General features: G+C 35.2%; 1 long non-coding RNA gene and 1 pseudogene across 1 annotated transcript; both read right to left on the bottom strand.

Annotated features, from left to right (window-relative positions):
* Positions 1 to 2,242: 2,242 nt before the first annotated feature.
* LOC101884549 (uncharacterized) lies at positions 2,243 to 2,770 on the bottom strand. Its single transcript, NR_170141.1, has 2 exons — positions 2,642 to 2,770; positions 2,243 to 2,560 (listed from the first exon to the last, which is right to left on the bottom strand). It is a non-coding gene; the product is annotated as an uncharacterized LOC101884549 (long non-coding RNA).
* An 8,380-nt stretch (positions 2,771 to 11,150) lies between these two features.
* LOC147846086 (uncharacterized) lies at positions 11,151 to 14,703 on the bottom strand (annotated as a pseudogene).
* Positions 14,704 to 15,084: the final 381 nt, after the last annotated feature.

Genomic DNA, 15,084 nt, shown 5'->3' with positions numbered 1-15,084 from the left:
CGACTTCTGCTCCAACTTCTGCAGATTTATGTGCCCTCCAGAAACTTGCGTTCTGTGAATGAACGTCACCTCTTGGTTCCATCCCAAAGAGGGAAGTAATCACTTTCCCGAACTCTCGCGTTCAATCTGTCCAGTTGGTGGAATGAGTTTATAGAACGGCAGAGTCACTCGCTGTCTTAAAGAAACGACTAAAAACTTAACTATTTAGTCTCTAATTTAGTCTGCAATTCCCTTTCTGGCTCCACCGCTAACTGTCCTACCAAAAAATAAATAAATTATTACTAATGGTTTTGCGTCTTACACTTTACATACCTGAAGCTTGCCTACAGCAATTATTTTTTGTTGCTCTTATAGTTGTGTAAATTGCTTCCTTGTCCTCATTTGAAAGTCGCTTTGGATAAAAGTGACTGCTAAATGACTTAATGTAAATAAATAAATAAATTATAATAAGTTATTTATAAATACTCTGCAAAAAATGCTTTTCTCACTTAAGAGGAGTTTTTGTCTTGTTCCTAGTCCAGCTATCTAAAAATAGTCAGGAATGGAAAATGTGTAGCAAAAATTATTTCATGTAAATTTTATATATTATCTGAAGTAAAACATAAAAAAATATTTTCAATAATAGATTTATGATTTAAGCATTTATATTGGATATATTTTATGATTAAGCATTTTATTTTTTATGTTATTATTTTCAGCTATCAATTCTGATTCTGACCTTCCTATATTTATCATATTTAATTACTTTCTTTGTAACAAATTCTGTTACAATAACATTTCTGAAACAATAAGTGAGAAACAATATTCATATATGTATATGTAATGTAAACTTTTATGCTAAAAATATACACTATATAGCTATGAATAAACTTAGTGGACCACTTATAATTGTGAGTTTCTTTATGCAGGATATATGATAGTTTAAGTAAACAAATATTTAATTGTTTAAACTACTAATGGCATTTAAACCAAATATAAAATAACATTTAATTTAGAACAGGATTGCATTATATTAAATGTAATTGAATGTGATTCAATTTTAATTCTAATTCAAAATAAAATCAATTCAGTTTTCAGATCTTTAAAGCTTTGTTTGGATTTATTTTAATATAAAGTTAAGAAAGTCAAATTGGGAGGAATAATATAGTATAGTAGTGGCTGACAGCCATGATCGCTAAAAACAAATAAACACAACACACATATGCACACACACACACACACACACACACACACATTTTTTTATGTAGAGCAGGTTAAAGAGAATGTAATAATGAAAGAGAATAACTGCTCACTCACTTAAGCTTTTTTATTGTTTATTTTCTATTATTATTTTCTATTACTACTATTATTATTTGGGATACAATCCCAAACAGTACCATAAAAAGAATGGATAATCACAGATTCACAGGTGAAGTAGACATCACAATTAACATATAGGCCTAATTATCCAGCAAACACATACAGTCTATAATTTAATATTTAACAATACTAGCAAAAATAACTTCAATAATTAATCAGACATGATTAAGATTAAGTGAAAATAAAATAAAATTAGTAAGAACATATATAGGTTTATTTGTGATTGTTGGTGGTCAATTACTGATAATGAATGTTTTGTTGTTTTAATATAAACGCACATAACATTTATTATTAAATTAATTAAATAATTAATTAATTTAGCTTTTTAGTGAGTGTGCCGTTAAATTCTCGTATGGAGTGTTACACGCATTGTAATTTTGCTGCAAATGTAATTTAATTATTTTAAACGATGAAGTTAATAAAAATAAAAAGATAAGAACAGGTCAGAAAAATATCTTCCCAAAAAAGGCTCTCATGCAGCCTAAAAACAGACAAAAACATTTATAGGAAAACTTACCTACATAAGTGAGATGTAGTATATGTTGCTAGCTTACACATAGCTAGCTAGAAATTGACTCAAACTAACAACATTGCTATTGTTTTGTCTCTGCTTGTGAATAGAATTACATAAATTTGTTTACGTATTAACATACACTCATATCGACCTTGATCTAATTTAAAAAAAAAAAAAAAGTTTGACGTTTGCTAAACAATTTTTAACATACCCCTTCATCGTGTCACATTTGATCTGGTGTGTTGAGGTTCTGGAGGCTACTAACAATTGTAACACCACCTCTATGCATGCAAGATGTTACACTGAGGGAGTTCACAGAATTTTTATTTCACACATACTGAAATTAAAATAAACTTCACAAGCCTGTTCTTCCCTTTTTCCTTCTTGTTTAATTTCTCTACAGGTGTATACAGTATATAGTCCACACAAACAAAAGTAATCAATATAGATGGTTGGGTGAATGTTGCGTAGATGGATTTGAGTGCGATGCAATATTATCCACTTCCTTAAACTGGGAAATCGGTAGTACGATGAGGAATTTAAGAGTCACTGACCATCATCCCAAGTGTACACATATAGTTCACTTGCCAATGAGAAGCATAAAGAATGTTGAAACCAAATCATTGCAGTCCATTGAAAGCACCAACAAACACCTCATCTGAACATCTCTAGGACAACAGGTCCTGTCTACATAAGAAATAAACATAGGGCAAATCACAACTAAATAATGAAAATACTTTTCAAACTTAAAACTTATTCAATACTCACATTTGAGTAGCAACAATAATGTTCTCAAAAAAATCAGAACCGGAGTGGGTCGGTAGCCTAAGTTTACCATGTGGTTCCCTCTACCAAACACGACTCACTTGTTCTATGGTGAACTGGAACATATCCAGTTCTCACTCCCCTCTAGTGCAACCTAGTGGCCTGTAGAAATATTACAACCAATGCTTCTCACATCACAAGAAACTAAAACAACAATTAAAGCATGTAACGTTTGTTCGTTACACAATAACACTGTGCTGCTTCTCCCTACTGGACACATCAGGAACAACAGGACCCAGGCCGCAATACTGCCTGTATTCTGGAAGTCTGCAGTTTCCCCCTTCTCAAAGAACCTGCATTAGTGAGGAAACAGCCTGAACTTTAAGGTCCAGAAATCTGTCAGGTTTCATATACTCCATCTGTTAAATGAACTTAAATCTAAAAAGGGTCAATTAGCTTTGAGGTTTTTAGAGTTTGTGATATCACACACCCAGGAATTAGCTCTTCCCAACCAGCCATTTGTATCAGTATACCCCTGCACGATGAATGACCTCCATTGAAGAAATATGAAAATTTTCAATTGAAATTTGCTGTATGGTTGTCGGTGCAATGGACAACTAACCTCTAAGATATAGACAATCATCTTCAATATAGAAAACATTGCTTGTCTAACTTTAGTTAATGGTCTGTATTTTGAAATCAAACTTACTGGTTAATAACCAATAACAGTCTATGTGGAAAATACACCATCCTTGGGACTGCTACGAAAATAAAATTAATACAAAACAAAGTTGTGGTTCCTAAAGTTTCATGTTTTCAACATCATTTTTTTTATTTATCACAGTGGCTATGCCTTATATGCCCCAGAGGAGAGCCCAGACTGCTCTCTGTCCCCATGATGTGAGCAACTTGGCAATATGGAGGAGAGAGGTAAGCGGATGGGTGATGTAGGACGTCATTCATCATTCTTACCCACTTCTGCAGCAGGTGCTTGCCCCAGATCTCTCATCCCTGGAGCCAGTGGCACAATTAATGAGGCTCAGACACTGTCATCTCTAAAATGTTCTCTTCACTTATATGTAACAGCTTAGCAGCTGGCCCAGAGGAATAAATATTACAAATCTTTGGCAGTGCTTGAATGGTTACCAGTTTTTGATTTATTGACAATTCCTAACAAATGGTATGTAAAACAATTCATTCCTAAAAAAATTTTTGCAAACAAAACTGTTCTTTAAAAAGGTTGTCTTCAAAAAGGTTTTTTTTTTTAAAATATTCCATTAACATATAGCAATACAATGTTAAAATATACACTTTTTTTATCCTTTATTAAAGCATCACTGTAAAAAAAGTACTGTAGGACCTGGCAAAAAAGTTGCCATTAATGTGTTGTAAAAATGTTGTAAATTGCTGTAAATGCTGTTAATCCATTTACAGCTATTAATTTTATGTGAATTTTTTTTTTTTTTACAAAAATACACAATTAAGTTGTATTCTACCTTACAGTACTTTCTTGTAATTCCACTACATTACAGCATTTACCTGGCAACTACAGTTGCCAATAAAAGCTTGTAAATACCCCAAAACCCAAGATGTTGTTGTAGTAGCTTTACCTTGAAATGCTGTAAATCATGATTTTTTTTTACAGTAAGCAAATATAGTACTTCTATTTTAATTGTTTTAAATGCATTTCCACTGTACACTTTTAAATAACAAGAATAAATAAAAAAAAAAACAAATGCAAAACTCTTGTAATAATAGTTGTACTGGCCTCACTAAGGCTGGCTGCTTAGTTATACAGTCAGTTAACATAAAAAGGGCATAAAGAATCACAGATGACGTATGACGATCCATTGTTTTTTCATTATTTAATATAACATAACTCTTGTACAGTGGGTTTTATCATAATTTCATCATTATCAATTTATCATTTATCATTAATTTTACCAGTGGCATAGCAGACCCCCCCTCAATGAGCGTGATTTTCACGACAGAAAAACCGTTGTGTTTATGAAATCATTAAACAAAAATAATAAATCTGAAAGTGGACAGTTTTTGAAACTATTGATTCATCTAAAAAGAGTCAACTCATAGTGGTTAGAATTAATTATCTTGTTAACGAGTCTTTAGGCATTTCAGCGTGATGTGGCTACGAAACATAAGCCCCGCCCAATTGTTGCGCATGCAAACCCGGGAAACTTTAAACCTGCGGCCCCGCCCAACAACACAGAAGCAAAGACTGATCCTGAAGTCATGAGCAGGGCCAGACGGAATCAATAAAAAAAAAATTACTGAATAAAAATTCAGATTCATAATTCAGATTTCAGAATTCAGATAATAAACAGAATTAATAATGGGCTAAGACTCTGCAGAAATCTGCAGAATTCTGCGGAAAATTCTGTGCGCGCAGATTCCGTGTGGGCTAGTCATGACTCATGAAGATGCTGTGCTCACATTATTGGAAGTGTGAGGGAAAGGAGTGCTTTACCAATCTACACACTTAAAATGGGCAATTCATCGGCCGTTTGTTAAAGGAGGAATAAAAAATGACTACTGGAGACTTCCGGGTAGGAGAGCGACAAGATGGCAGCATAGAATCAGTACTCCTGACGCAGAAATAATTTAAAACCACCTTAAAATCATAACATTAACGATTTAAGTGACTGATAGCTACATTAAAATAAGAGGGGAGAAAGATGGAGACTAGGTGTAAAACAAAAAAGGATACACAATCTGCTGAAATACACAACAATGATACTCGACTCACATGTTATGTATGTGTCTTATCATCAAATATTCATTTATAGATCGCACATATTTCTGAATTAAATCAGCCACATGCAGGTTGACATTTTACCACCACTCTTTACTTCTTGAGTGTGTGTGAACTCCGTAACATTAAAAAACTTCCCGACATGCCACCTGTTTCCCGTCTTAAAGACACAGATGCAGTTAAAGTACATGAAAGTGTTCTCCCTCGACGTGCAAACAGGTGGCCATAAGTGGAACTAGTTGATTTAAGCCTCATTTTAAAGGAGGTAAGGGACTTTTGTCATGACAGCGACACTCAGCTTAAAGAAATTAAAATGGAAATTCTGAACACTAACGATAGACTTGAAGAGGTAGAAGGCTGAATTGTGACTGCAGAAGAGAGAATTCAAAACGCAGAAGAGGAACTTACAGGCCTATTGAAGCTACACATCAGAAAGGAGGAGAAACCTATGAATGCAGAGGGACGCTTCAGACGCAACAATCTTTGAATATATGGAATACCCGAAAGGGCGGAAAAGGATTTCACGACGACTTCTGGATTTCTTCAACAATAAGGTCGAGGAGGCATTGCATGACATGTCCAAAAGAGGATTCCCCGTGCAGCCTATTAGCCAGTCAAACACTCTCATAGAACAGATTCAATGCATGTCATGGTAGAGAAAAACTCGGAGCGCAGGCAAACGTGACACTCATCAGGGAAGAAGACCAACATTCAAGGAAAAACTACAGCCTTTCCAAGGAAATGTGAGCGCCCAGCCATCATAATCCACATGCGATCGTAACATTAACGCTGGACTGAACTTAATAGTTAGGATGTGAAACTATCACAGAGAGGAATCACCCTTAGACGGAGAGACAGGAGGCGCAACGTCTACATCTCATTTAAAAACCTATAAAAGTACAATTTTAAGTTGTCGGGACATGTTCTATGGGTAGCTTTAATGTTTACTTGGTTTTCTGCCATCCACAAGGGCCCCTTCTGTAGGCTCATTAAGGGAGGTTTTCCCTTGGAGCCTTCAAGTGATGGCTCAAGTCTAGTCATAGTAATGACGTCAGGTATGGAAGTACACTTAATTGAGTTCTTAAGGTTAATATTGATTGTTTTGTTTCGGGTTATTTTGTTCAAGGGGAAGCTATGTATTAAGATACTTTGAAATACTACTTTTCAAGTTTACTGTAAAATATGAAGATTGCCTCATTTAACATTAATGATGTACTCAGTCCATTTAACCAAAATTATTGTATTTATTTTAAACTCTTCAAGTAGAAATATCAAATCAACAGTTTAGCAAATGGAATAAAGTAATATCTAGATTTCTATGGCAGGGAAAAACCCAGAGTAAGATTTAAAACACTGCAATTAAGCAAAGAAAAAGGTGGATTAGGTCTCCCATGCCTGCAACAATATTATTATGCTGCTCAATTAAGGCCACTAGTCTGCTGGAGGAGTCCCACCTACTCAGCAAAATAGATTGAAATAGAAGGGGATGATGGAGGAATCCCCATTATCGGCCCTAATTGCAGATAATAAAGTAAGATTTAAAATAAATAAAGAAGCAAACCCATGAATTAATCTACTATATAAAATCTGGCAGCAAACAAAGAAAATATGTGGTTTGCAAGATGCATCAAGAATATTAAGATGGTGTGCCTACGATACAGATTTCATCAATAAAGACAAGAAACTGTTATTTATTTTTCAGGCAGCTAGTGTTGGGGAATTCATTGTGTCTTGATGAATTTCTGATGAATGTATTACTCTCATTTATAAGCTTATTTTAGTGATTTCAGTATTATTATTATTATTATTATATATTATATTATTACCCATAACTGTGGCATTATTATCAGGTATGTGTGCTTTGGTAAATGAAAAAGTCATTCTGTGTAAATGCAGTCAGGGATGAGAAGATAAATTTGAAGAGCAGCATTAATGACACAATGGATTTATGGATGCAAGGCTAAAAGGACACCTGCGTTCTGTTCTGTAACTCATGATAAAGCACACCTGCACATGCGCCCACACTCACTTGTACTGGCATCTAAAGAATTATGAGTACTTATGAACTTCAGCTGAACTTACAGTTGACAGCTCAGTGGACAGTGAACAAGATATATTGTTGAGCATTGTTTTTTGGCTGAGTCATCGCTTTTGAAGCGGGAAGGAAAGACCTTAACTGGACATGGGTAAGACCCCTGAAAGACCCTGAGATTCTATTGGTGGCGGGCACCTGAGACATTTAAGATCCCATTACCGGAGAAGCTGATGGAGGTGTGCAATGTGTAAATTTGGGTGGAGTATTAAGACACAGTAATGTATTTAAACTGTGTGCAAGCCTATTTTCAGCAGACACTCGAAGGACCTGTCTCTGTTGTTACTGATGCTGTAACAATAAAATGCTTTGCCTAAAGACTTCGGTGATCTCAGACTTTGTCATTTTTTGAAAAGTTTGACTTAGAGACAAAGATTATTTTTGCAGACCAAAATCTTTTTCCACAACACAAGTAAACAAATAATTACAAGAAAATGGTTACAATTAGAGTCACCTACAGTTGAAGAATGGATTGATACAGTGCACACTATATATGTCATGGAAAACTATTGTTTTCATTAGGAACACAGACGAAAAACGTTTTTCTAATTTGTGTTTTGGGCATCCGCTGCAATTGGATCCTATACCGATAATACCAATATTGGCGACCTGGGGGCTTGACGAACCATTCTGGGCATTTTACTGTCTCGCACTAAATGCTATTGACCTTTTTCTAAAATGCGGAAGTGCGCCTGTTTTCGCGATTGTCTTAGAACTTCCATTTCAGTCGCCTATGAGAGAAATGACAAGGAATAATAAACGGCAAAAAACGGTCAAACTACTTGCTCTACAAACAAATGTTTGCATGACTATACAGACCAAGTAGAATAATATAACAAGGAAATATCAGTTTGCAACATCAAACAGCGAAACAAGCAGTTTTTAATGTCTAAAAATGAATGGAAGTGAATGAGACCGGAAGTCTCGTGCCAAAAAGATTCAAATGGCAGCGCCCGCTCGAACGGGCTTCGCGCTAAGAAGGGGTTTGGGAACAAATGAATCGCTAAACGAATCATATGGGAGTCGCTGGAATAATCAGGTAAAAAAAAAAAGCATATTATAAGACAATGAAATTGTTTTTTGACCTTGCATGCATATCAGTATGTTGTTGGAGACCCATAAAACCGAAATATAACCCTTTTTAATGTATAATATGGGCTCTTTAAGGCAACAACTTTCGCTACCGACATCAACCACATGTCGCCTTAACTCTACAGAAACATATTTATTATGAAACACATACATTACCATTTATTCAACACTCCTAACTGCAATTATGTTTTTTAAATCCATAACAACAGTATTTATTTTTATTAATGACTTTAAATTTGAACCAATATTCCGGGTTGAATAAAATTTTGGTTCAATTAACTTGACCAGCTAAGGCTAAACACTTTTTACAACATTTAACAATTTCTTAAACAAAATTATCTAAATTCACCAAAAGAGTCAAAAGTGGCAGTAAGTAAGATATTTTAAACAAGATCCGAAATGTTACAACATCACGTGTTTATAAAAACTTTACTTATTAAGACTTTAAATTGTAAAATGACATTTCTGTTGCTGAACATTGCTAAAAAATGTTCTCAAAATATCAAAAAATAAAGTACAAATAGCTTTAGGATGTTACTGAACAATTAAAATTGTACAAACGTGTGTCTAAAACAATGTGCAGAATTAAATAAAACTAGTTTCTGCAAAATACGGTCACCCAAAAATCATACACGATTAAGATTATTTTTGTCCTTTAAAGTTGACAATTAAAGTTTTAACTGATACTGTGGTCTGTGGTGAGTTTTATAATGCAAGTAAATGACTACCATCACTTTTAGATTAAGAAAAAATACATGAAAACTCATTTTTTGTGTCTATAGAGATATAACAGATAGATTGTGGTCATATGAAGGGAAACAGTCAATTTGTACAAAAAACTGTTTGTACAGCACTGTCATAACAAACTAACCTGGAGCTCATGCTTTCTGTCATATGATGGAATACACAACCAGAAACAGGCATGAACTGAATCTATTATTGACAAAAGAGGTAGAATGTGTGTAAATAACAATAATTTTACACAAGATTTACCATAAACATATCTTTGTGTGAAAGAAAGCTCAAGCTACAGAGTTGTCTGGCTTTTTCTGTACATGGTTTAAAAGTAGAATTGTTATAATTTTCAGTTTCGTGCAAAGACTGATAATTTAACTTTTGCACGAGACAGTGCTATTCCATAGGGCTACTTAGGGTCTTAAACTGTCCAGTTTAAATAGGAAATAAATGCAGTATGAAGGTTATTTATCAAAATCCAATTTAATCTGGTATAATTAAACTAAGTAAACAGTTTAGACTGTCTTCAGTAAAATGTTCTAATATGTTACATAGAACCTTTTGATTACCCTATGAAGATTAAGTTCTTATTATCTAACTTGGAATGGAATTGGGCCACACTGACATGCACTGTATAAACAAAATCACATTTCTCAATGAAAAAAAAAAACTTTGGTTACTTCTCCACACACACAAAAAAGGAAATGATTAAATGTGTTTGAGACAACATGTAGGCAAAAAAAAAAAAATATGTAAAGCATACCAATCAACCATTAATGTCAAGCAATTTTGCATCAGTGATCATAAAGGTGACTATGTCATACTCTATATTCCATGCACTGAGGAGCCTTTAACACTGTGTTAGTGTGATGTGATCAGGGAGATCATCCGCTTTAAAAAAAAAACTGCAAGTCAGATTTGGATTCAACTCCTATGTTTGCCAAGGTGTTAAAAAGAGACACTACTTTCTCCTCTGGTAGCCCAGTAGGATTGCCAACACAGCATCTCGCACATCCTCATCCAATGTGGACATGCCTTTAGAAATCTGGAAAAGAGCGATGAAAAACAAACACTGGTAAGTCATTCATCTTGTGCTGTGCTAATGGATAATAATCAAGGAGATTCTCTTGTTTTACACACAAGTAGTTTGAATCTTCAACTGTCTCTATTATGCAATGGACACTCATACAGTATCAACAAGCTGCACAGCCTGCTGCCTCCTCACAACAAAGAAGACAGATTCATTGCAATGAATAAAAATCAGTTAAACCTCACCCATGTGTAGACTTTTTTTATCTTGATTTAGTACAACGTACATTTTTTTTGTACTTAGTGCTTTTGTAAATGACTTCATTTGCAACTACAGTGAAGTCATGAGTGAAACTGAATGCTGAAGTAGCTGCCTTGATGTTGTCACTGTAGCAGGCACGTGCACACATAGGGCTCAACCTGTGCAGTAAACATGCCCTTTTTAGTCTTGGATGGAAAGTTCCCTTCCAAAACGATCAAAAGTGCCCCCGCGACACACCCTCCCTCCCGCCCTTCAGTAGGCGCGCAACAACACCGCTCTTGAGTACGTGCGCTCAACCCCACGCGTTAAAGTATGCGTGCAACAACACAGGTGATGAGAACGCGCGCGACAACACGGCTCTTCAGTATGTGCGCGACAACACCCCCCCCCCCCACCCCTTCCAAAAAATGTATCCTGCACATGCCCCATGCCCTTTTGACAGTCTCTGCACGGGCCTGCACTGTAGTCACTGGTATAAAACTAATTTCCTCTTCCCACCTGAATTACAGGTGGAAAAAAGAGTCTCAATAATTCAGTATGATTGTAAGAGTTGATGTCTCTGCTAAAGTAGCACACAGGTTCTTAAAGTTGTGCAATTTTCTTGCACACTGTTTGAGGTAAGTGTGCTTTTAAATATCATCATCCAAAGACGAATCAGAGTGCCAAACTGGATTATAAGCTCTGGATAGTGACAGAGATAGGGATGTTTAGGTTTAGGGGGACATCCTGGAAATGATTCCACTCTAGACTGGATGTATTCTTCCATGAGGACACCCAAATAAGCAACCTGATCGGCAATAGTAATAGTTGTGGAACACACATGAACAACTATTTATTTTAAAACCAAAATCCTGTTCCATGCACTCCATTCGGTGGGATTTTTATCCTGTCTCCAACCAGCAAAGGAAGAACTCTCAACAGGCACCAATTTTGGACTGCATGCCCACCTAACTTCTTACTATTTGGACAAAACTATTTGCTTCACTACCTAGATAGGTAAACTGACCTAGGCTTCTGTTCAGTTCTTAAACTTAAAATGCTTCTTTTTGTTTACCAGGTTGTTGATACACAATGCCAAGTCACTGGAAACAACACCCTGAAAAAGATCATGATTTAGACACAGTGGAAGACCCGGCCCACAAACATGAAAATACAGCAGTTGATTGAATATAGAGTCAAATTTGATTCCAAGCACAGATTCAGAGTTGGTCTCTCGTAGGTCTTTGATAATCTGCTGACATGACAGCTTTGTTCTTTTTGAAGCCTCTGACAACGGAATGCACTGAAATGTATGTCTGTCCACATCACAAAATCTACAAAAATAAGTACTTCTGCTAAAGTTCTCCAGAAAACCACCGATACCATGTGACCCGAGGTTATCTCCTGCTATTGCAAACAGAGCCCCTTTAATAACTTTGCCATCTTTTAGTACAGTGCCACTGTTCTCTAGGTCTTTTAGATCCTTAATCAATCAATTAAAAACTCTTTCCTGTCCAAAACACTTAAAATCCCGCTCCCTGCAGAGATGAACAAGCTGCATCTGATCAATATTTGATCTGTTGTGTGGTAAAATATCACCAAGTGTTAAATAAACTGCAAAAATCTTGTGTTTTTTTTTTTCAGCCTAATCCCGAAGAATTTACAACTTCGAAAGCATCTAGATAAAGAATCAATGCTATAGATGAACTGTCTATTTTAAATAAGGCACTATTTGCAATATTTTGTCTTTCCCATATGTCCTCAAACAAATCCTTTTTTGGTAAGCGAAAATTAGATTTATACTGTCTTTTGAATTCCTCTGAGAATTCATCATGGGCATTGACAGTTTCTTTTATAGGCACAAAATGTGCAAAGCATTCCATCCCCAAGTCATTAGTACCTAAATACACAGGCACTGGCTCAATATAATTGAACGTGTTTTAAAGACTGTTTTGAGACACTGATCTGTCCGCAAAACAGAATTTCCTGCCTTCACCGTGTTAGTTTTTTAGTTCTTCAATTACATTTGTTATTGTGTCAGTGCAAACACCAAGTTCAGACAATCTGTCCTTAAGTTTTACGAACACATGTGCCTGAGCTTTATCATGCATTCCTTGGACTTCCCTTAGTTTTGGTCTGAATTACAGATGAAGGTATTAGAAGCTTTGTTTGAAGTTTCAAATAAAACAAAGTCAAATTCTTCAGAAATAAAGCTTCATCTACGCTTTTAAAAATCTTTTTAAAATTAAAAAAAAAAAAATGGAAAGTAGTTCCATTATCTCTCATTCTCACGCAGTAGATGTTCTGTTTAACAGTTTTCTCATTTTTTGCTCATTTTTCCACTTAGACTTACTTTGCGTCATGTAAATAGTGAATGCGCTGTTGGCGCGACGCAGCTGGCTCTTAAAGGTAATGGGAGATGAGACTCTAATTGGTTTATTGTCAAAACACACCTATAACTCATTAAGAAAATAAACCCAACAGTTTTAGCCCATGCGCCTTGGCGCAAAGTGCATTTTCCCATCCGTAAATTAGCAAAAATGCGTTCTGACACGCCCTGAAAGCGTTTGCGCCCTGCGTTTTGCGCTCTGCGCATGGACCGTCTAAATAGAGCCCATTATGTCTAATATATCTGTACAATATAATATTATGCAACAGAATATTACAATATTATGCAATCGGAATTGATAGAGTTCCATTGACTCGTGTTATCCTGTGTCTACAAAGTCTAATGAGCTGATATTTTCTCAGAATAGCTCTAAATGACAACGATGTTCCACTAAATAGCCTATGTTATAAATCACAGCATATAGTGACTGATAAAGATATTAAAACAGAGAGTTTCAAATGTAGTCCTGAGTAGCTCAGTTAGATAAGGTGATTGATGCATGGGTCGGAGCTATTGACTACATGAGTTCAAATCCAGTTGATGACATGTAAATTATATTTATTTTTTTAGATTAGTTTTGGTTATATGCTGTTCTGAGTCCAAAGACATGTGTATGGGTAGGCTGAATTGTTTGTAGGGTATGAGTGTAAATAAATTTTTCCCAGTGATGAGTTGCAGCTGAAAGGGCATCCGCTGCATAAAACATATGCTGGATAAGTTGGCGGTTCATTCCGCTTTGGCTACCCCAGATTAATAAAGGGGAAAAAAGCTGAAAAGAAAGTGAATGAATGAACTTGTTAAAACATGTTTAATGCTGCATATAATGTTGTATAAAACAAGAAGAAGATGATTTTCTTTGTTCTAAGCAGTTTTTTCACTTGCTGTTTTGGCCCATAAAAGCTGAAACAAGTTGATTCCTGCAATGCAGAAATGGGCCCTTTTGCAAAATTTCTCATTTCACTTATATTAACTGGCAACTTGTTAAAACATGTTTTATATTGCATATAATGTTGTTTAAAACAAAAAGCACTGTGATTTTCCTTGTTTTAAGCAGTTTTTATCACTTTCTGTTTTTGGCCTTTAAAAGTTGAAACAAGCTGATTCCTGCAACCGAGAAATATGCACTTTTGTAAACTCTGTCATTTCACTTATTTTTCACTTGCAACTTGTTAAACCATGTTTAATAGTGCATTTAATGTTGTATGAAACAAAAATGATGAATGATGATTTTCATTGTTTTAAGCAGTTATCATTAAATGTGTCTTGACTTACCTGTTTGTGTTGTCATTGTGTGTTTTGAAACATGTTTGCGTATTTCAGGTTTGTTTATAGGGGTAAAGTTGGTTTTATATTTATACATTTGTACATTTAAAAGTCTCTGTATTGTTTACCATGTTACTTTGAATATTCAATAGGAATTAGCATGCGAGTAGGGGAGAACGGGGTAAAGTGAGACACTTTTTACATTTTCTCCCCTCTAAGCGAGCTAAAATTATATATCAGAAAATTTAAACATTTCTTATTAATTCAGAATGTTATCTAGCAATGGAATTTATCAGACTGTATTTAGGATAAAGGAAAGTGAAAATATGATTGTTTAAAAAAAAGTAGTTTTGTGTCTCACTTTGCCCCAGCTGCGGGGTAAACTGAGACAGGCCAGAAAAATCAAAAGGCTAAATTTAACTTGTACCTTATGTCTCACTTTACCCCAGAGCATTTGTCTCAATTTTCCCCACCGCCACATTTTAGAAAAAAATTATATTTTTTAGCAATTCAGGCTAATCTTAAACTAGCATCCTCACATGGTTTTATATGTTGGTAGCTCATCAACATGTATAAGTTTTTCTACAATTTGCTTTGGCACAACAGTTGATTAAGTTGATGGCAAAAAAAAAATACTTTTACTTACAGCAAACTTTTGCTGTAACAACTTACAGGAAAACAACTTACTTTTTGCTGTTTACTTACAGGAATTCCTATTCTACATGGTAAAGGAGATATGGAAGGGGCTTTAAAACAAAATTGTTATAGAGTGATATATAAAATCCGTTGCCTAGATACAGGGGGTGTCTCACATTACCCAATGTCTCACGTTCTC

The sequence above is a fragment of the Danio rerio genome, chromosome 3 (assembly GCF_052040795.2).
Source record: "Danio rerio strain M-AB ecotype USA chromosome 3, GRCz13ab, whole genome shotgun sequence".
NCBI classification, from domain to species: domain Eukaryota; kingdom Metazoa; phylum Chordata; class Actinopteri; order Cypriniformes; family Danionidae; genus Danio; species Danio rerio.
This window is presented reverse-complemented; position numbering and strand designations above follow the sequence as displayed.